The sequence below is a fragment of the Anser anser genome, assembly GCF_964211835.1.
Source record: "Anser anser genome assembly, chromosome: 5".
Taxonomy (NCBI): Eukaryota; Metazoa; Chordata; class Aves; order Anseriformes; family Anatidae; genus Anser; species Anser anser.
In genome coordinates, this window is record NC_139725.1 from 61508475 (window position 1) to 61530664 (window position 22190).

General features: G+C 52.1%; 1 protein-coding gene across 5 annotated transcripts in view; it reads right to left on the minus strand.

Moving 5' to 3' along the window:
- DAAM1 (dishevelled associated activator of morphogenesis 1) overlaps positions 1-22190 on the minus strand; it is an 88287-nt gene that overhangs the window by 54481 nt on the left and 11616 nt on the right. For 3 of the 5 annotated variants that reach the window (XM_083838361.1, XM_083838357.1, XM_083838358.1), the window contains one exon: positions 18600-18697. The exons of 1 other annotated variant lie outside the window; for it this stretch is intronic. The gene's annotated coding sequence lies outside the window, so the exon portion shown is untranslated. Of the gene's footprint in view, positions 1-17625; positions 18492-18599; positions 18698-22190 lie in introns of those variants that run through there. One more of the 5 variants, XM_083838360.1, reaches the window with a different exon arrangement.

Below are 22190 nucleotides of genomic sequence, written 5' to 3' on the forward strand. Positions count from 1 at the left end.
TTTTCTCCAACAGGGAGAAAATAAAAAATGCACTGCAGGTTTGGGTCCTGCAGGGCCACAGCACAGAGGGAAATGAAGGCAGGGAGGTGGCTGCACACCAGTTTGTGCCTTGCATGGGAGCTCGGTCCCAACCCACACGTGCTTATCTGTGCAAAGCTTTGTTACTCGGTCTTCCTACTGAATCAGGGCACAATTCTGCTCCCACAGCCAGGGTACTTCACGGACTGGACCAAACCGACCCGTCCTCCTCCTCCACAGGGCGTTTTCCAGCCCCTTTTCAACACCACGTCAACCTCCTCCTTGCAACCTGCTGCTGCCTACAAGCTCTGACTTGGGCTTGCAAAAATGTACAGAAAGCTTTTATCAGGAGAACACCTGCTCTTCAGGGACACCCGCTCCTGTTGGTGTTTTATGAGGAGCTTGAATGACAGACCAAAAGGCAAGGTTTTATTTCGGGCTTTAAAGCAGACAGCCGTGTAGTAACCAAGACAAGGTGTTTTTGAGCCGCTTCCAGCTCTGGAGCTATTGAGGTTCCTAATTTTCATCCCTAAACAATTAAATAAAAAACCGCCCTGTAATGCAGGCTGAGTGGGCTGTGGGTTATTAGCAACAAAGGCTAAAAATGGTTGGGGAAAGAATATGTTAGCTACCAGGCAAATAGCATTAAACCTCGAGAACACTGATGAATATTCATTAATGCGATGGATAAAAATCAAAACACTGCTTCCTGGCAGGTCGGCGGGAGCGCTGCAGACAGCCCAGATTGCCTCAGCAGAACACAGTCCAGATACACAGCCTCCTCTTTTCCCTGTAAATTCTGCAGAAATGGGTTATTCGAGGAGAGAAGAAGTGACAATTTCTTGCAACCCAGCGGCTTGCACTAAGGAAAGGGAAAGGAACCAGTTCCATGCGGCGGCACTTGTTAAAACAGCCTGCTCCCACCTCCCATCCATACGTCTGAGCACTAATTACATCAATAAATTCAAGTCAGATTGTGATCTAATGGTGCCTTCTGGCCTTTACTACTGAGCAGGCCAGAATAAATTAAATTTAATTGCCCCTGTACATATAGAGCCAGAGAAGATAGGCTGGGAAGGGTCATCGAGGGAACTTCTCGCCAAGCCCCAAATCCCAAGACAGGACTGCTGGGGCTGAGTGGTTTCTAAAACTGCTCTGATTTTCCAGAAACAGGTAGAAATGTGCGTGGGACAAGCTCGGCCAGGAAGGGCCAGGAGAGGAGGATGCGGGATGGAGACCAGTCGTGCAACCTGGCTCTCGTGCACCGCCTCGGGCCAAGGTCACCTCTGCTGACCTGCCTCAGGTGGGCACTTGTGCAGGTTTGTAAAGGATGAGCTTTATTTCTACTGCAGTTGTGCAAGTGATGGGGATCGCCCCAGCTCACCGAGGGCTCCGAAAGACTTCTACTACAGTATTCATGGAGAAAGTACAGCCACCACCCTAGGGGGCGACTCCCTATGTCTCTCACCCGGGCCCTTCCAAAGTCATTTCCACTCAAACCTTGCCCAGCAACACAGCACGTGGACAAAACCCCGGTTTTGCCCAGGAACCTGCACAACTGGCAGCTGTCAGCTCGAGCTGAAGCTGCTTTTCTGCAAGCTCGTGCCCTCCGCAGGAACCGCGCGCTGCATTCCTGCTGCCTGCTCCCTCCATCACGGCCCCACGGCTGGTTTTGCTCCCCGGGGGAGGCCAGATGATGTTTGGGAAAGATACGGACAGAACCTAATTAATTACAAGAGATTTGCTTTTGGCAAGCTGGAGGAGATAAAGGGAATTTGTCTTCTCTGAGCTAACGAGTCACTCATGCAACCAGACGAGGGAATCGTGCCACTCTCCCCCAGTCACAGGCACTGGTGGCCGATAACAGGGTACCTGTGGCAACACCTTTGGCTGGCACCACAAGACACTGCCCCTTTCCACGAGACCTGAGTAAGTTCTGGCCCGTTCCCAGGGTGGGGGGAAATACAAGCTGTCTGTGGGGTCGGCTCATACAAACTGTGGGGCTGGGGAGCACGAAGCAACACGTGTCCCAGGACAGGAGCCAGAGGACAGGAGAGGAGCCTGGGAGGTGTCTGACCCTTCGGCAGGTGTAGGAGGAGAAAATCCTTCGTGTATTACTCGGGTGAAACCCTAACACTCTGCAAGGGAATGGCTGCCAAGAGCATTTGCTAAATTTGGAACTGACACTGGACAAAAGGAGAGCTTTTGCTCTGATACAGTGACGTGTCTCAAGCAGTGACTATTTCTCGAAACGAAGACAGCTTTTGGCTGTGGGGTCGTAAAGCAGTGATTGAGATAGGGATCTGGTCTTTGGGGTCTCTCCGCAACCCAGTAAAACAACGACTTCAGAAGCATCTCTCATTGGCTTGTGGTACCCCTGTTACCTGGTCGCCTCTTCTCCCACACCTTTGGTAAGGAGATGGGGGTCTCTGAGCTCCAGAAGCTGCCCTGGGGTCTGTAGCTGGCTCCTTCCAGGTGGGCAGGGAGATGCCTTGGCTGCATCCCGAGGCGATGGGGCAGGTAAGGGGACGGCTTCCACCCATCCCGTGCTGGTTTCTGCTTGTGCAGGCTGCTTGGGAGCCACATCTGCGAAGGACTGGGTGACTCCAGGGCAGGGCGCTTCCTGGAGGCTGGCACCTCGTCCTTGTGAACCGTGCCAAAACCCCGCACAAACGTCACGACGGAGTTTGGACTGTGATAACAGAGCCCGGGGCAGGCGAGGCAGCAGGATACGGCCCTGGCTGCGACCGAAGCAGGCGGGATCCCAGCCCTCCTCCTCCAAAACTCCAGCGGTGACCTTGCCGGTGGCTCCGCAACGCCTGCCGCGCTGTTTGATCGCGGTGCCAAGCTTCAGGGAGGTGTTTTAATCCCAGCACCTTCCCCTCCTGTCCGTGCTGTTGGGCTGGCTGTTGTACGGCTTCTTTTAAAAAAGCCGCAAAGGGCGAAGCGAAGCTTCGGGCAGGAGCCAATCCAAGCGCTCCTCGCGACCGCTCCCTGCTTTGCCAAACAGCCATAAACCGGAGATGAAGGTGGGTGCGGGGAGGCGATGCTCCTTCGGAAATACGGCACAAACCCAAAACAACAGCAGCAGCCACGGCTGCCAGAGAGGCAGCAACAAAGCTCTCTGAAGCCCACGTTTGGGACCCTGACATGAGTGCCACCATGACCGACCAGAGCATGCTGCTGTTTCTGGTCCCCCCCCAAAACACCCCACCGCCTCGACATTGCCTTAAGCAGTGCTCCAATGAGATCGGTCGTTAGGAGAAAATTGGACCCTGGTGTCGCTTCCGCCTTCGCTTTAAGGAGAGGAGAATGGCAATTACTGTTTGCATATTCAGCAGCCTCCTTGGCAAGCTCAATTAGCCCGCGTGGAGCAACGTGCTGCCGGAGCCTGCCCGCGACCGATGCCCCAGCGAGCTGGTTTGAAGCCAGCACCGGCACTGCAGCTCTGCGGTCTGCGGCACCAAAACACCCAGCGAGGGCACAAACGCATGCAAAGGAGCGTGCACGCTCCTCTTCGCGCCCGCCTCCAAACCCACACGGGAGCTAGGAGCTAAATCATCAAATATGAATATCAGCTTGCTGTTTTTCTGGCTCCTCTCCCATCCCCTCCCAAAACGAGGATACAAGCGAGCTCTTTCCCAATCGGGAGCTGTATTTCAGCGCGTTTCACAAGGCGAAACTCTTTCCGGGCAAGTGCGGCGATGCTCGCTGACCGGCTCCGCCGAGCCCTGGCCGATTTCGGCACCTCTCACCCCGCCAAATGTCTGCCCCCGCCCTGGAGTTTCGGGCGGCGCAGGGTGCTCCTGCCTGATGGGCATTTTTGGACAATTCCCCATCACTGCCGAGCGGCCTCGCTTGCTGGCGGTGGCTGGGAGAGGCTCTGCTTCCGCGGGTGATTTTGCAAGACCCCCCCCCCAAGCGCTGGCGCTGGGTGTGCTGCGCCACATAACCACTTGTTGCAGCACATCCAAGGCAGAAATTTGGCACCCAGCACGTCGCTCCTGTTGCTCATCCCGTCCTGCTGCTGAGCAGTGGCACACGCTCTCTGCTCTTCCCCGTGCACACAACAGCCGCGCCGCGCGGCGCTGAGACGCACGTCGAGCGCATCAAGTGCCTTGCATCACTTTTCTTTAAACAAACTGCTCGAGACGATTTTCCTCCCACAGTCCGGCGAGTCTGGACCTCCGCAGAATGAAAGCTGGATGCCCGTTGTTCAGATCGGCTCTAAGTTGGAGGCATCCCCCCGAGAAACGTCAAAAACACGTTCTGATTTTCCACCTTACAGAGCCCGGACTGCCGGCACCCTGCGTGGCTCTGCTCGCTCATTTGACTCGTTCTCGGCTTCGGTGCTGATTGCAAGCCCTCTGAAACGTGTGTGTGATGCAGTGCCCATCTGATCAGACGGCCCAAGCGTTATTATTTATTCGTTTGCATTATTTTTAAACTCGGAAATCAATCCCCTCATTGGAGGAGCAGCTAAGAAAGAGGATCGCATCGGCGGGAGCCACCTCCCCACCCACTGGGCAGCCTGGAGGACTGGAGCCCGTCCCCAGCACCTCCAGCACGCAGCCCAGCGCCGCCCCGGTGGTTTCTATTAAAAGCAACCAGGCTGACTTTTTGGCCACAAACTCCCACGTGCGTTTCCTCAGACCCCTTTCTCAGACAGGGAGCCGTTTTCACGCGCAGACTGCATAGGAGAGGAATGTTTGTGTTTGGTTAAAATACGTGCGCATCGGCAGGAGCTGGTTTTGATGTCATAGGGGAAAAAAAAAAAAAACAACAAAAAAACAACAAACTTAAACCCACAAAGCATTTGGCCCCAAAGCCTTGAACCATTTGATGACTGGCTTTTTTCCCCCTGAATCCTCCCATGAGACAGGGCTCGGGAGCCCTCCCGTGATGCCAGCGCTACACCTCCGGGAGCAGAAAGGGGCTTCCAAATGCCTTGCTAGCAGCGTGCCGGCCCTGTACGCAGGCACACCTGGACGTGGCCTTGCTGCTCTCGGGGAAAATTGGCTGCCAGAAGGAGCCTGACTCATCATGAAATCACAAGAGCTGTAATTCCCAGCATAAGCAAATCTCAAATTCTTCAGTTTCGTGGATTTACATTTATACGCCAAATCCTAAATTAACCCAGATCCTCCTCCCTCTTTCCAGAGATCCTGTTGTACTCTGTGACCCAAAAAATGAGGGGTTTGCAGCTCTGAATTTCACTCCTGCTGCACAATACCAGCGTGATAGCTGCACGCCGCCTCTGACTTTGGCAGGAGCCGGCTGCAGTTGCAGGCTCCCAGCCTGGTCCCTGTGTGTCCCATCTGCCAGCACTGCAAAAAAAAACAGCACTCGCATAAAACGTGTTTACTGCCTTCTGTATTCTTTCCTTTTATTGTGGCATTCATCAAAAAACGGAGCGTACATCTGGGCCTGCTGCCTCGCAAGAAGACATTTTACTCTGCTCCCATCCAAATGAGCTTGCAGAGGCATTTCGGGGACTTGATGGTGAAATTCAGATTGCAGCATGAAAAATTAAACCAGTTTATTCACCGAGCCAGCACGCAGTTATATATGTTCAGGGGCAGGGAGGGGATGGGTGACCTGTTTCACACATTTGTAATACGCCAAGAAAAGCCTGCTTTTTTTTTTCTGTCTGTACTCTACTCGACGACGTTACTCAGAGAAAAGAGCAGCAGCTTCCACTTGAGCTTCCATGCGAGTGTTCGCCTGGCAGCATCACGGCACAGCTCGAGCCGCTTCTGCTGCAAGCGAGTGAAGCGGAGCGCCCGGCCCAGAAGCACACGCACCGGGGGCTCCACAATCCGCTTTTCTGGGGAAAAGCATCCGCACAGCGGGGCGAGACACGATCCGCCTTAGAGCTCTCCAGCTGAAAGCAGATCTCGGAGCAGCGCCGCCCGCTTTGGCAGCCCAGCAGAAATGCAGAGCAGGGGCTGGCTGCTGGCTGCTGGGGGACCATCCCTGTCCCGCACACGGGAGCTTTGGAGAGGTTGGGTGCACGGAGAGGAGGCTTGCAGGGGTGCCCGCACAGCCCCTCGCCCCATCGTGGCTGCAGGGGTTGATGCTGCTCAGCGCACAGATGCGTCCTTCCAGGGAAAATGCTGCTGGAGCAAAACTTTTAGTTTTCGAGGATTAAAAACAAACCTTGCTGGAAGTATCCCAGACTGCCAGACAGCGGGCGGTGCGGCAACACCAAAAGAGGTCACAAGTTCTCCATTAAAAGGGGAAACGTAACCGGGGGTGAGCTCAGCACCAGATCCTCTAAATGGCTACAGACCGCTTCTGACTGGAGCTCCATCAGATACACGAACACGGGCAAATGCCTTTTATTTCAGGAACAAGGACAACAGGCGCGTAACCCCCGACAAGACCCAGTTTGGGAGCCTATATAAATATATATATATATATATTTCCCAATACTCACTAGGGTGCTAAGCGACCCATTTCTACGAACGGCACGTGAGCCTTTTTCCAGCAGACGGGCAAGACCTCCGGTCCTTCTTTCGCTGAAGCAAACATAAAAGCAGGTGGGTTGGTGGCGGGAGGAAGAAGTATATTTCAACTCCCTTATTACACCACAAGATGCCTTGGGCAGCTCAGAGGGACGTGACAGCTCCATCGAGCATCCCGGGGCAACAGGAGGTCCTGCTGCTGCCTCATCCCGGCTCCATCCTCAGCACCCAGCGCTGTCACAAGCTGACATCCAGCCCCGCTCCATCTCCACCCCTGGTTTTGCCCAAACTCAAGGGAAAAAGCTCACACTAAGCTAAAAAAACACCTCCATGGGGCTGATAACATGAGATATGAAGCCCACACCTGCATATCATGGTGACCAGAAAGCTCCCGACGCAGCAGGACCACTTTCCAGCCAGCCAAAGCCTTGCCTGCCCCCAGAAGGAGCGCTCCCATCTCAATATTTCTCTATTTACCCCCAAAGGATGTGGATCTAAGTCTGTGCGTTTTTGAGATCACTGCAGGCTCCACCAAGCACTTACTTTGATGATGCAAAGCTTTTGTCAATAAAAGCTGAACAGCCTGGCAAGTGGGGAGAGAGGAGCCGCACTTCCCACTGTTGGAGGATATTTGTTTGCCAATTAGCCTTTTCCTGGAGAACAATAGTTCAATAAAAGCCTTGCTTTATTTTAATTCCTTTTTTTTTTTTCCCTTCCCCCCCCTCAAGCCCTGCTCCTCCAGTGAATATTTGGGCTCTGACTTTGATATATCGTATGCAAAGCCTCTCTGCTGAACTTTCCATTTCGCTGCTCCCCATTTCAGCGGTAATCCCTAGGGTGAGACGGGCTCTCCCGCTGTAAAACGGGGGAAGGAAGGCAGGTTTTTCCTCTCTTAAGCCTCTTAATTAATTTGGCACCACACACGGGATTTTTGAAGCCGTTCAGCTGCAAACGCCTGCCTGCAGTACAGCAGCTCAGCAGCGTCTGGGGCCAGCACCACGGCAAAGGAATCGAGGAGCTACCAGCCAAGTCCCCGCTGGCCAATTTTGGGTCACGTTTGGGGATTTGGGGATTATCCATGCTTAAGGTGAGGCAACTAGAGCTGCTGGGTTTTATGCAACTTGCGGTGTGCAGCGAGCTGGCTTTTGTTCTTTTAAAATGAAAGTGGGTTGAAGCTGGTACAAACAGGAGACCTTACTGAAAGGGACCCTGACAGGCAGGTAGATCTCCGAGTAGTTCATTAAACTTCTGGTCCAGAAAGTGCCCAAACCCAGCCAAACAGATTCATTAGATCTATCAATTGCCCTACATGCCACGAGCCATGTGAAATGCTTATTTCCCTTTAAAGATTTTAAAATACTGACAGTAATCCAGAGTGATTTTTCCCCCTGAAGTATGAATTTGGGGTCGAGAATTCTTTGATAAAAATGTCTGAGAGCAGAAATTCCCCACTGGCAACTCTCCTTGCAGCACGGCACTACTACCTCCCACTGCTCCAGCAGATGAACACTGAAAAATAATATACGTGAGCTCGCATCAGACACGACATGATGCTGCACAACTGCACAGAAATGGCTCGGGGAAATGAGAAGGGCTCCAGCATTACGTCTGCTCCTAACCGGCCTGCTAAAAGCAGCAATTTTTATCACATTACACTAAAAGGCTGCTTGCATTTAAACATTAAAAAAAAAAAGAAAATAATAATAAAATAAAAAAAGCAGGCAAAACCAACAGGCGAGTCTAATTGGAAGGCTTGATTGTATTTTTTATGCAACACAATCTAGATTACAGCAAAACCTCGGCTTTGAGTAGGAGGGATGCAGGCTTCCCATCAGAGCTCAAGCCCATCTCCTTATAATTCAGAGGAGCCAGCTTAATCAAGGCACACTGTTTTAATTGCCTAACTACCCTCCTCTCAGCGACTGCAGAGAGCAAGGGCTCGCTCTGAACCCAGCCAACCCATCCACCTCTGGGGATAGATGGAGCGATGGCCCTGTCCCTGCAGAGCATCCCGAGGGGAATGTCTGTCCGGTGGAAATCCCAAGGGGATGCATTTAAAAATCAATATTGGCCATTTTAATGCTTAATCCAGGGAAGTATCAGCATCAGCAGCATCGATATAAACCAAATTTAAACACACTGAGTACATGCACAGGCTTTGGTGTTTTGTGCACTGATTTAGCCAAATCTGTTTCTACCCCATTCAAGTCCAAATGGGGCATCTGCAGCGCTGCTAATGCTTCAGACATCCTGTCGGCCTCATCTCTGTAACTTCTTTGATGCAATGATGCTGTTTAAAACCCAAGCCTCTTCTCTTCGTGAGCAAACACTTCCAGTAAGGGACCCCCCCGTGAAGGTGCAAGATTGCAATGACAGCAGCCACCTCCCTGCCATGGCTACATACAGAATTTTGTATTATTCTTATTATTACCGTTTTTGCAGGTTTTCATGTTGCACTCGGCATAAATTGCAATACAAAAGTTCTCACTCACTGTGTAGATATTTACACAGTGATCTCCCTGTTCATTAAATCTGGAAAACAAACAGCCTCATGACTGCAAAGAAATGCTTGAAAAAGTGACCCAAGGGTACCCCTATGAAGCTCAGACACCCTGAGAGAATATAACTGTGCTTGAAGCTTTTAATTTAATCTCATCTTTTGGAGATAGAAGACTCAGTGTTCCCTTCTTGGGACCAGCACCATTCCAGACACCCCACAAGCGCAGAGAAACCTTTCCAGTCACCACCGCAGGCACAAGCCAAAGCTCAGAAAGCCACAGTATCACCAGTTTCTCAAAGGACACAGCATCACATTCTGCCCTCATCCATCACCCTGCCTGGGCAAACGCCTCTTCAGCTCTGCAGAGATGCCCCGTGGTGTATCACCCCCACTTTGCTCATCCTCACACATCTTCAAACCACGTTGCAGGTGCCTTCTCACTTCGGGTTAGAGTCCAACTCTCTGGCCAGCAAAGCAAAAACCCTTCTCCCCATTGATACCAGGCCAGTTAACTCGCAATCCAAAGCGATGAAGCTTCTTTGAGGGCTTCCACGCCCTGGTGGTGGAGGGGTATTGTTGAAGTCCTCACACCTGCCCCCTGGGTAAGGCTTCATGGTACCACTGGTGATCAGGAGCTTGGCGACATTCCTTCAAATTTCAGCAAGGATTCCCGGCTTTAGGGTGATCTGTTGACTGACATCAGGTCTAGCCAGCTCTCCAGTGAAAAAGGGTCTCCCCAGCACCCCAAAACACTCCCCATATATTTCTTTAGCAGCTCTGAAGCAAAGCATCTCTCACAGCAAAGGCTCTGACTGAGCTTCTGGCTGCAGCTTTCCATTCACTGGCTCACCAGATCTTACATTACAGCCCAGACAACACCGCTCATGATGAAGCAGGGCCCAGCAGGTCTAACCGAGCCTGAAACCCAGCAAACTGACCTTTATTCCTCGATCTGAGCTTCACCGTGCCCACGCCACAAGGGTCAGGAGCCCGCCATTTGCTGCGTTCGCCCAGCTCACACCACAGTTAACGGCCCTAATAACAAAAAGGCCCAGCAAAGCGAGCGGAGACGCTGCTTCCTGGCTCAGGGGCTGTAACAGAGCGACACCATCTCTGCTCAGATACCCTCAGGTAACGTTTTTGACGCTTGGCCAGGAGATGGAGGTCGCCACAGGGCCTGGCTGGGTGCTGCTGCTCTCTGCTCGGCCTAGCACCAGCCCGAACGCTGCCTCCCCCTGGGCGCCGCTTGAGGCACCGTGCTGGGAAGGCCCAAAGAGCCTCTGTCCACCCTCTGCTGCAAAACAGGCTTGTATTTACCTCAGCCTCAATGCTTTCCTCCACGACCAGCCTCGGCAGCCCGCTGCACTGAATTCACACTGCAGTTTGGATGCCCCAAACACTAATGACACACCTCAGAGTGAGAATTACCCTGAGATCAGCCACTACCTCAAGTCGGTCCACGGGGGAAGTAAATTAAATGGCTTTTGGATAACAAATCTTCACAGCATTTTCTAGCACAAGAGCTGTAACATCACCATGAGAGCTCAAAGAAGCTGTCCATTGGATTTAGGCACCTGAAAACTCCAGATTCACTCCGCTACAGCCAGAGATTGCCACAGGAAGCCAGCACACCCTGAAATAACTGCCTCTAAAGACAAAATCTTTCAAAATCCCATTAGTGCAGGTTTTTAGAGTTGGCAGGAGCTGCCTGTCCCCATCAACTGCAACACGAGCTGTAAGAGCAGCAAGAGGGAGAAAAAGCATCTTCCAGGCAATCACAGGCAATTTTTGCAGAGTGCCTCGTGGGGGGAGCAACCTCTGCCCCAAGAGGAGCACCCAAAGCACACCAACACCAACTCTTTATTAGATTTCAATAGTCTTAACGACACGTCACATGGATGAGGAATGAATGCTATGCAAATCCAGCCTGAGACGGCTCCCTGCCTAATCTACCTTTAGATTCAAATGCTTATTACCACGGCGTCTAATCAGGTAACGCGTAATAGGTGGGTTTAGTTTGGGCTCCAGACCATCGGCTGCGTTCTTGTTTAGGAAAATGAGGTACCAAACGAAACAAAACAAAACAACACTGCAAAGAATTCAAGCTGTGGTGGAAAGCAGAGAGCAAAATCCAGGTGAGGAACAAAGTATTGACACCTACCAGTAAAAACCAGGCAGATAAGCAAACATTTGGCGGCTCACCAACACCACAGTGAGCACTGATCCCTGCTCACACCCCGTGGCATCCCTGCGGGGATGCAGGTGGCTGGGCTTTGAGGGTCTCCCCCCTTTCCCCTGTGGGATGTAAGGTGATGCAAGGCTCTCTCACACCCACGTGGAACCCAGCTGCTGGCAGATGGCTCCCAGAAGCAGTGAGCCAGTCACACCGTGACTTCCAGGCTACCAAAGCACCTTATGGCTGCCCTGGGCACCTATGTCAGGGCCGCCACAGCCTGGGTAAGACGTGCCAACCTTGAACTGTTTGCTGGTTTGGGGAAGAAGGGGTTCCCTTGCTGCATTGGGACCTGCAGCAGGGTGCAGGGACCATGGGGATGGCATTCCCAGAAGCCACCATCTCCCTGTTTGCTGGCAGCAGTCGTGCAAAAGGGCTGACCAACATCCTCTCTGCCCTTACCTGAACCAGGAAGCAGATTCATTTCACTTCCAAATCTGCATACAGCCAGGCTGTCCAAGCTGTATGCCATCCCTGCTACCTCCAGAACACAGCCCACACCCCAACCTCTCACCTCCACCGTGTGGCCATGACACGCACCAGAAGCAGCCCTGGGACACAGGACTCGAGCTTGACAGGTCCTCCTCTCCATCTGCTGCTCATCAGCCACGCTAAGCTTTCCAGCGACGGAAGGTGGCAAGATTTTCAACGCTTGTTTTCAACATTGTCATACAACTTCCACCTTCAAGACGCCAACTATCAGCAGCTTGTCCTCCCCTGCCTCCACAGCGTCACAGGTAATGGGGATGCAGGACACGCAGCATCCTTTGTGAATGTGTCCAACACTGCATGTATTAAGAAGCTCTCCTGCCAACAGCTGCTCTGCCTGCCTTGACAAATGGCACACAAACCTGCAACCAGCTCCAGCAAATGGGTCAAGAAATGCAAATATTGTTACCGTTCTCTAAAGTCACTACAAGCCTGCATTGACCCTGCCATGCTAAGGAAACCACACCTGGCAGGGGAAGCAGCACCACAAATACCAGAACTAACAAAGAGGAGGCTTGTGTCTGTGAGCCCAAGCAACATAAAGTACATTTATATTAAGGCTGCAAGATGAACTTACGTTTATTAGGCATCAGAGAACCCACACGGGCAAACATCCCCCCCGCAACACCTACGTGTCTGTGCAGTCCTGCAGCGTGGGCCCTCCGGTGTCCTGTAATGTGGTAAATCCAACTAAAAGCACTCTTTATGGCTTGGATGTTCATAACATTTTTGTGTGTTCCCTGGCGTCCAGTACAGCCTGAGTTTTCATTGCATCCCTTCCCTTAATAAAAACCTCTGCAACACCCTGATTGCTGTTTTGACAAAACTTGTAGCAGCTCTACATATTGGAGATGAAAATCAATCTGGAAGCGAGGACAAAACCCGCCGATGGACTTCATGAATTGTCAGTGGGGGAGGAGGAGCAGATGTACAGAGCGACTTTAAGGCTTCCTTTCATTAGGAACTACACTAAAACCATAGGTTAATTTTAAATGATGCACTTTATTACCGTGGAAAGCGAGGCAGCTGATATTCTGCCTCGCAGGCACATGTGCTCTGTGCTTCATAACTTACCAACTGAATATTCAAATGCTTTGAAAGGAGAAGAATAACAAACCCAAAGGAACCGGAGGTTGCAGCTTAGAGCATTTTCACAAGCCTTTTCAGTGACCAAGCTGGATGGTGGTGAGGGCTGGCCCTCCAACTCTGCTCCTCACCACCTCCTCCAGCTCATGGCAGCACCCAGAGCAAATCTGGGGGACTTTTTTTCCATGTTCCTGCAATTGAGGTGACAGTGGGGAAGGCTGGATGTGCTATGCTCCCACGCAGCCCAGCCCATGGCACCGATGGAAGAAAGCCTTTGCTGGACTCCCCAGCCAAGGATGTGGTGGAGATGCTAGTGGGGACTCCTTCCTAGCACCAACAAACCACACAAATACTATTTACCTGGTCATAGAGCCTAAACACCCGAATGTCATACCTATTTGTGAGCCAAAAAAGAAAGAGCTGACATTCCCATATTTACAGCCAATTCCACTTCTGGATCTCTGTCTACAACAGCCTCTGGGACCAGTTCCTTCCCAGAGATGACTGTCTCAGAGAAGTTCCTTCATCCCACTGCAGCACGGGACCCATGGACAGTCCACACACACGTATTTCCAAGGGGAAAAAAATCATTCAAAGCCTCCAAAGCTGCATTTTTGATCATTTATTGTGAGGCTGTGGATAACACACATGCGAAGAGCATGGTTTGCTCATGTAAAAACAGGATGGCAACCTACTTGAGATGTAAAAATAATTTGATGAATAAGTATATTTAGATTTATAACCTCACAGCAGCTTTATTTATAGGGATGCCAATCACTTTTACATGGATATAAAACGGGCTGGCAGCATGCCTTCCACTATATCCAGAAACCCATCTGTAACAAATCTAAGCCGTGATATCTCTGCATACATTTGGCCAAACAATAACACTGCCTGCCATCTTGACTTTAAATGTACAGATGGACCGGGGGGTTTGGCTCTCCAAGCCTGCCACATGGCCAAAGATGGACACATTTTGCTTTTACCTACTAGAAACCAGTTGGGGAAAGTAGGAGACGAAGGAAAACCAGTCACCATCTGGGCCACGTGGATATTAACACTGACATAATGCTGGGTGGAAAGCGAGGTGGCGTGCAGCTGGGTACAGGTGAACCTCTCGCTCAAATTGGAAGCAATAAGCTGGGAAAAAAAGACCCACTGGAGCTTTCTAGCATCTTTGAAAGGCGAGGGATTAAGCTTGGGCTCTTGTGTATCATCTTTTCAATCCACCACTTGAGACACAAAGCTAGGACGGAAGAAGATGCACAAGAAACTAATTGAAAGCCATCGCTTGATTTTCAATCTCAAAGCAGACAAGGATTTCTCCTGATGCTCCTCCTCTGCCACCACTGCAGCTTCATCTAAAGCCTGCAGACGTCAAGGAGAGAGGCTGCCATTGATTTCCACGGGTTTGGCACCACAGCCAGCTGGGGATGCGAGCCCAAGGCATCCCAAACTACCCGGTGTTGTCATGGTGGGGTTGGTATTTTTTCTCGTTGCTTTTACCATCTGGAGAATGGCTTTCATTCTGAAAACTCACGTCTGCTTCACAAGAAACAAAGCAAAAACTGCCCTGCATCCAGTGGTACTTCTGGGATCTGGTTGTCCCAGGCACTGGGAGAAGCAAGGGATGGCTCCCCACAGGATACCATTCCCATGGAAGTTGCAGTATTATGGCAAACGCCAAGGCAGAAAATGTTACTCTGCACTATCACTTTGAGTGGCTCTGGGAACAAACCCAGCATTCATTAACAACACTTATTCAGCAAATGATTTGAACAAGCTGAGAAGGGCTCTCTCACAGCCTGACAGCATAAGTTGATAGATTTCTGCCTCTGCTCCTTAAAAAAATGATGAGAAAACAACGCCCAACAAACACGATTGCCTTCCAGTTCAATGAGCAGATTTACTTGACACTGCTGTGGGGATGAGGCAACCTCTCGAGGTCCCTTCCATCCCGATTTCAATGCCATTTTATACCACAATCTGTTTACAGGCTGGCATTTGCTCTGATTCATACTCAGAAATAAATATGTCTAAAAAGTAATTGATGGAAAGGAAAAACAGAAACACAACAGCAGTTTTCTCCCCTCTCACAAAGAAAAAGCAAAGGAAAACAACCAGACGTGGAGCCATGACATCCTCAATTCAAATGTTTTCCAAAACATTTCCAAATGTTTTCCAAAACTTCCAGCTGAAGCTCTCACAGCTAAGCTGCGACTCCGTCAGGGCCCGGGGCTACGTGTGCAGCTCACGACATGTTTCAGCACAGCGTGACGGTGTGCCGGGGCATGCACCAGGATGGTTGGAGATGCCTTTTTGGCAACTCGCTTTCCAAAACACAACCAAGACCCCTGTGCAGAAAATGCAGCGTTTCAGAGGAAAACTGCCACCGCTTTCTCCGTGGGGCCTCTTCCATCGTGATGGAGCTCGATTGCCACGCGGACATTCAAGAAGGGTCGGTGGATGCATGTAGCCAGATGTCCTCACCTTTATGGCAGGCTTTTGGGTTTATTCCGAGCACCTTAGGAAATCATTTCTCTGCCTCTGATCCTTTCAGAATGTTTAGAAAATGAAAAGAGAAAAACATGCATTTTCTACACTTCGGCAAGAAACCCTGAGGTTCCTTCTGAACACCGATGTGTGTGTTTGTGGTTATCACACAACCAAAGCTAAGGCGTTTGAGGGAGGCGCTGGTCTGAGTGCCATGGGAGGAGGTGATCCCGCTCCTGCAGCCAAACCTCCCCCCTGCTGCCACGCCAGCTTCCACCCGTGCCAAGAACCCTGTCAGAAATGGCAGGGTCCATGAGCCAGAGCCTCAGAAGTCCTTCAAAGTCCAAAGCTGATTTCCATCTCTTTCAACTTGCTTCTGGACACAATCAAACCCCAAAGGAGGCTGCTTTCCAAAGGAGCCCTATCAAGTGTACGTGGGCTTTAGATTAGACTTTCTGTAGAAAAGAAAAAAGCCTTGCTCGAGGATGATAAAGTCTAGACACCACAATATATTTTCCATCTGATGCAGCAAGCCTAAAAAGCCCTCCCTTGATCTCAGACTGCCATGATCAAAGCCATTATCCCATTCGGAGCCCTTCTGAAACTTTAGCTGCCAAATGTGCAAGTTATTTTTAAAATCTAAACCAGGCCAAGCCTCTTGTTTGGAGTTTTACGAGGAAAACGGGGTGTGCTCGTCCCAAACCTTCCCCCCACATCTGCGAGCGGCCGGCGGTCAGCCCGCACGCACTGGGGGGACACAGCCCATCTCCCCATGGTGGTCACCGGGGGGAATATTCCCCATCCTTGATCGAGATGAAAGTTTTTGGAGAGCACCCGCATCAGACGGTGCCGTGTGGTGAGCACCAAGCCTGGTGTGCAGCAGCCACCGCTGCGGAGGGGACCCGTGGTCAGTCCCCACGGCCAAGGCTTGCAGCGGCCAGGTTGGGAGAAATCAAGGGATGGGAGTGACGAGGAGCGTGGGGACAACTGGAAGAGTATTTTAAAAGCACGCAGGTACCAAGCTGCATCTCCCGTGTCCTGAGGCAACGATGGGTCTTAAAACAGAGGGGGACAGGAGGTGACTCCCTCCATGGAAGGGAAAGGAGCAGCACAGAGCACTCACTTGCTCCAAAGCTATTTAATAGCCAAATTTATGTCCCTGGTGAGTGCTTCACTCAACTAGGCAGCTTATACAGCATTAACACTATAAACGAGCCGAGTTGCCTCCATTTGCTCCCAGCACCCACTTTGAAGGCACTGCTCACTTCCCTTCCCTCTTCACTCCCCATTTCCACTCTTCCTCCACTCCCAGCACCTCTGCGCCTCCTCCCACCTCTCCCTCAGCCCAACCTCTGCCCAAACGCCACCACAGCAGACCTGGGAAAGCCACAGTGAAGCAAGCAGGGAAGCATGGAGAAGGGCTAGAGACCCTCCATCCCCACTGGCCTTGGGCAGCCAACAGCAGCGCTACGCTTCGCATGTTGTGGGTGCTTCAGGAGGTGGTGTCAGAAGGAGGAGCCCTCCAGAAGCTTTCTGCCTGGGTCAACATCATGGAAAAATTCTGGTTGACAGCCTTCCTTAAGGATATTTCCATCACACTGGACATTTCTCACCTGAGCAGAAAGGGTGAGGGCAACAGCAACCCAGCACCGGCTGCGAGAGCCGAGCAGAAACCCTCTAACGTCACTGACACCTCTGGTGGGGAAACCACGGCCATCAGGGCCAGGATCACGCCAAAACTACACAAAGAGCAACGAGTTAAAAGCTGTCAGAGGGAACAACTTCTCTTTGAAAACTGGCCGTGCTGACAAGGAAATGGAAATGCTTACCCCCAACACTGGCTCTGCTGTGGCACAGGGCCCAACACATGCCCCAGTGCGGTAGTTTGGGATCATCTCAGAACCACAGGCTGGTTTGGGTTGGAAGGGACCTTACAGTCCATCTCATTCCAGCCCCTGCCATGGGCAGGAACCCCTGCCCCCAGCCCAGGCTGCCCCAGCCCCATCCAGCCTGGCCTTGGGCACCCCCAGGGATGGGGCAGCCACAGCTCCTCGGGGCGGCCTGCGCCAGGGCCTCACCGCCCTCAGCATGAAAAACGCCTTCCGTATAACCACAGGAATTACAGCTTACCCGAGTTAGTGCAGAGAGGAGATGGACTTTGAGCTCAGCCTGCCCATGAGCAAGTTTTCCTAGCTCTGAAGCCACCGAGGCCGGGCAGATGCTGACGGCCCCACCTCGCACTCGCACCGGCCTCTTCCCTTGCATGGGAAGGCAGCGAGCGAAGCCACGCCACGCATCCGTAATCCTCGACAGGGGCTAATTAAACTGCAGTTACTGACCTCAGGACAGAAGCCGGCCAGAGAAAATTTATGGTCTGCATCACACGGGCGAGCGGAGGAGCTGATGGGACGGCGGCTTCGGGGTTTAAAAGGCTGCAGGACTACATCCATCACCGGGAGCAGCGCGCGCCCCGCACCCTCGGCCCCGAGGGTCACGCACGGGATATCTGATGCGATAAATTAGGCGGTCGGCGAGCCAGCATCGTGACTCCTGACTACTAACATGGTTTCCCAGGAAAGCGAAACCAAGAAAAAGAGGCAAATTATCGAGCCCCACGCATTGTCCTCTGTGCCACTGCCAGCATCGCTTTGGCCCCTCTGCATAGGCTGCTCTCGGGACCACAGCAATAAATATTGAAGGAAAACAGGGACATCATTCATTTAGGCCCCGGGCATGAATCGGGGGTGGCCCCAGCACCACACCTGTCTCGTGGTGAGGTTTTCCAGCCCTCTTTTCCTGTTTTTCAGTGTTTCTTCTGCGTCGTTCTTGCATTAGGGAGGGGGGAAATGTATACCCCACTGTCTTCCCTTCCAAAACCCTATGTGCAAATAAAAGCTGGAAACCAACCGGATTGCCAGGCCTGGCAAACTTGTAGCACTAATTCCTTTCCAGGCAGAACTGTGACTTTTATAGGGGACACCACCGAGTGAAGGAGGCAAAGGCGTAACTGTACAAGAGAAAGCAAACGCCCTTTATTCCTGCAAAGACATTTTTCCCCCCTCCGAAATGACCCTGAGCAACACAGACCCTGCCAGTTTACAGGGGTATACACGAAGGCTTGGCTGAAAGCAAGCTCATTAAGCTGGCTGGGTCGTTAAGCGCCAATCAAAACAGGCAGTCCTCTGATCATCACATGAGGGGTTGGGAACCAAACACTTAAATCAGGGAAATCACCAGCAGGGAAAATCTTTCCAACCCCCCCCCCCCAGGCAAAATCCACCCCCATCCCCACCCCCTTTTTTTATTTACTTACATAAGCAGCATGACAGATAACTTGGAGGAAATCAGATGCTTAATGATTAAGCGACACTCAGGCAGCACTCTGAAAGATAAATACGCCCTTTGGAAACCCTGCAACAAAAACAGAAGGTATAAACAGACAGTAACTAATTATTCTGATTAAATCTTGGAAGACCTGAAATACCCGACCCGGCCAGACTGCAGCAGAACAAAGCCAGTGTGTGCCTGCGCTGCTCGCGAAAAATCAGTCACACCCTTTCCAAAAGAATTCGCAAAAATAAATGCGAGTGCTTTTTGTTTGCATGCGTGTTCCTTAAGGTCTGCGCCGATAGGAAACCTCCGCAGTACCCCGGAGGGATCCGTTGCCATCAGCTAAAATTAGACATCAATGAAAGCAAAGTTCCCCGAGCGGGTAAACACGGGGTTGTTTCTCCAAGGTGTGAGCGGAGCTCCCACCACTCGCTTTGGGAGTGGCACGCTGGGCTTTTCCTCCCCTAAAGGCCATCGAAACCAAAAACGGAGCTTTCTTTTCGGATTAAAAGAAATTAAGGGAAATAAATAAGGCGTGCTCCCGGGGAGAAGCAGAGGGGGCAGGAGGTGTGCCCTGCTGCCGGGCTCGGGTGCAGCTGAGCCGCACGGATGGGATGCGGCGTGCTGGGATGCGATGGGATGGGATGGGATGCTTGCTGCGGTGCCGGGGCACCAGCAGAGCCCCCCAGCAGCTTGCCCAGCACCACGGGCACAGAGCGAGGCTCCTGATTTATCGTGGTCCATGAGCACAGCACCAGGAGGAGCCTCTCTTCCAGCAGACACGGCACCCAGAGCAGGGCAAGGGGATCTGCTCAGCAGACATCGCCCTGCTCTCCTCGCCTCGGAGGAAAAACTTCATTTTCCTTCCCTCTTTCTCTCTGCCCTCCCCCACCACATTAAATACCAGCGAAGCTCGGGGGAATATTTAATCTCAAACCTCAGTAATCAATCAGCTCGCCCTTGCACGCGAGAAAGAGTTGCAGCACTAAGCACCAAATCCCTTTTCTATTCACTAATACCACGTTCTAATTACATACATAAAATTTGCCTTTTAACATAAATCTCGAACGGATCCCACCAGCCCTGGGTGGCGGGTGGGGAGGGACACGGTGCCAGGGGAAGAACACGGGGACGGGGGGAGGAAGGGGAGGAGAAACCATGGTGGCAATTATTGGAAATGACAACTTCAAACGGCTGCTCTGGTTTGCCGCGGGCACGACGATGCTTTGACCTTGGGTTTGCTCCTCACACTGTCGCAGAGGATGGGCAGCAGCCACCCCAGAAACCTGCTGTGATCCCACAGCCGGCCCCAGCACCACGAGCTGCATCGCTTCCATTGCCACACGCCAACACGTGTGGTGGAAAACAGGGACAGCAAACAAAAGGTGGGCATGGATTAAAAGGTTTGGGCCAGGCTGTGATACAAACAACGGCAACTGTGACTCTCCACCAGTGCTGGGAACTTACTCAGAGCCTCTCCAGCTAGGTTTGAGGAGGTTTAGGATCACTCCCCGCTAACATTTGTTCCTTCCCAAGTGCAAGCATCGCCAAACCGACAGGACCATTGCACGGCTGCCAGCACAACAGGCAGGCATCCCTCCCTGGCACCACGTCCCAAGTGACAGGGCTCACAAACAGGGATGTGAAAAACCTATATATTTTAAACACAAACACACGCACAGACTTTTCCAATACCGAGGAACAAAAGACGGGACATCCCGCTGAACCATCGTGTGCAGCTCAGCCGCTCTCCGCAGCGACGAAGGAAATCAGAACCAGAGCCCACGCGCACACCCGCTCGCCGCGGCGTGTTTTGGCGCTGGGAACGTTTCTGGGTCCCCCCAGCGCAAGCTCTGATCTGCAAGAGCTGCAAAATGATCTCGCAGCCACCCCAACCAAGGAGCAGAAGGTCCCTGGGTGCACGGGCAGCCCAGAGCAGGGGGCTCACCAGCTCCGAGGTGGGCACCTCGGACCTCAAAGCAGCGCCGCAGCACGAGGAGAGGACAGAAAACACGTCCTGCACATGGCAGGGAGCTTCTGCCCCTCTGTGCAAAACGAAACACCCCAAAACCCCACAGCGTGCAGAATGAAGCAAGGTCAGCTCCTAGGGCTTGGCCATCGGATGAACCCACCCGTGACCGCCGCTCCTGCCCCGCTTGATCGCGATGCTCAGATAAGGCAACAGAAACAAGCTCGGGTTTGGGGATGGCGGTGTTATCTTTGACTTCCTTACACGTAGCAAAATTGTGGTTTTGAACCCTGTTCTCTCAGGCACGTCCCACGGCAGGCTCCTTAAGCAAACATGCGTGTATCGCTTTCAAAAGATGCACGCTCCCTGGCTCGCAGAAGTGGTTTTCGGAAGGGGATGTGGTGCGGCGCAACGGGAATTTTCCAATTCCTCCTGACAGGAAATGCCACGCTGAGATCTGAAAGGCAAATTTACCTGCAACCGAGATTTCTGCGCCCCGGTTTCCTTCAAAAGGCGACCGCTCCCTCCCCCCTTTATTTTTGGCTTCGCTTTCCCCGAGACTTGTAACATCAGGAATTGCTTGGCACAGGGACAAATTCCTCAAGCTCCACACGCATACCTAGAGAAACTGTTTCACTTACAGCCGCCCTGATCCCTTCAGCCCACGCTGGTAGATGCTCGTTTGGGAAGGACCAGGCAGGGCCGGACACCCTCAACGTGCTCCCCAAAGAGGATGGTGCACCAGGGCTGGTGCAGTTCGGGATGGAGACACTCGGTATCTGGAGCAAGCAAGCTAAAGCTCCCAGGCACAGAAGCAAGGATGAATTCATTGATTCATGGAAAACGTCCTTCTAAATTACTTCTTTTGGAGCAGAAGGACTAGACAAAATGAGGGCTATGATATGGCAGCAGCGCTGCGGGAGCGCCAGCTCTGGAGAGCACTCGTCTGGCTTCAGCTTCCAGGTGCACGCTCCTCGTTGGGCTGAGAGCTGCTGGATGCTCACCGCCGCCTCCCTGACAAAGCGACGTACTCTTGAATTTTCCAGTTTCTCGAATAAAAGGCAAGAGGAGCTCTTGTATTATCCGCAGCACAAAGCATTTTCCCCAGCTCCCGTGCATTTGCGGCACTTCTGTGCACTCTTACATCAGTAACGTCAGCCCCTTCCAACGCCGATGCCAGGACCCGTGGGACCGGCACAGCCCCTGCTGCCAGCCCACTGCGTGCCCACAAATGAAGCTGCTGCCTTCCTGGGCAGATACAGCAACATTAAAGAGCCTTTTGTAGCAGCGACTGCAGCTTACCGAGACTCAAACCACCGTCTGCAGCTCCAAATCACCTTCTGGATCCATTTACCGAGCCCCCCATTTTCAGCTCATCTGCCAGTTTATAAGTCAGCATCAACCTGAGATCTATTTTTACAGGCATCGGCAAAGTCACTGAGTAACGACGGATGTGCTCCCGCAGGATTACACCTGCAACAAGTGCTGCGGGAACACCCCTGCCTCTTACAAATTCCCCCCGCTGGCGATATTAAAACCACCACGAACCCCAGCGCCCCGTTTGGGGATGGTGGGGAGGAAACGTCGCCTTTACGTAGCGAAAAT